Genomic DNA, 873 nt, shown 5'->3' with positions numbered 1-873 from the left:
TCTTATTATTAAAACAAAATATTTAAAAGTAAATTATTTTTAATTTTAGTACAACAACAGCAACAAAGCCTTCTCCCACTAGATGCGGTCGACCACATGAATCAAACGATATCATTGAACTCTGTCATGTATCATGCCTACAGCGAGAGCAAGACCGTTTACATGTAGATCTTTACTTCATACTTCATAGATGATCTTCTTAGGTCTTCCTCTGCCTTCCACTCCTTGTTCATCCTCCATCTCATCCACCTTCCTGACTGGGTCGGTATTTTGCTCATCCATCTCATCCATCTCAACATCTTCCACACTTAGCTTATGTTCGTGCTCATTTTTTGCCGTCCAACACTCTGTACCATAAAACATAGCCGATCTTATATCAGTGCGATAAAATTTACCTTTAATTTTTAAAGGCTCGCATATAAAAATCGCGTATGATCGCTCATCCATCTCAACATCTTCCACACTTAGCTTATGTTCGTGCTCATTTTTTGCCGTCCAACACTCTGTACCATAAAACATAGCCGATCTTATATCAGTGCGATAAAATTTACCTTTAATTTTTAAAGGCACTTTTTTATCGCATATAAAACAATATGTGCTCCTCTATTTTGACCGACCTGCTTAGATCTTATAATTTACATCTTGTTCAATATCTCCATTATCCTATATAATGTATCCAAAATACTTTTTAATTTTAGTCCTACTATTTTTTTTTCTTTTAAGACATGGAAGTAAAATAATCACCAAAAAAAGTAAAACAATCAATAACAAAAATATTATTACTTATTTCAATCTATTGTTTACAAAACTAAGGGGAAAAAACACATTAAGCAAATCAAATCCTTTTTCTGAAACTAAATATTCACCAACACA

Source organism: Arachis ipaensis, chromosome B03 (assembly GCF_000816755.2).
Source record: "Arachis ipaensis cultivar K30076 chromosome B03, Araip1.1, whole genome shotgun sequence".
Classification (NCBI taxonomy): domain Eukaryota; kingdom Viridiplantae; phylum Streptophyta; class Magnoliopsida; order Fabales; family Fabaceae; genus Arachis; species Arachis ipaensis.
This window is presented reverse-complemented; position numbering follows the sequence as displayed.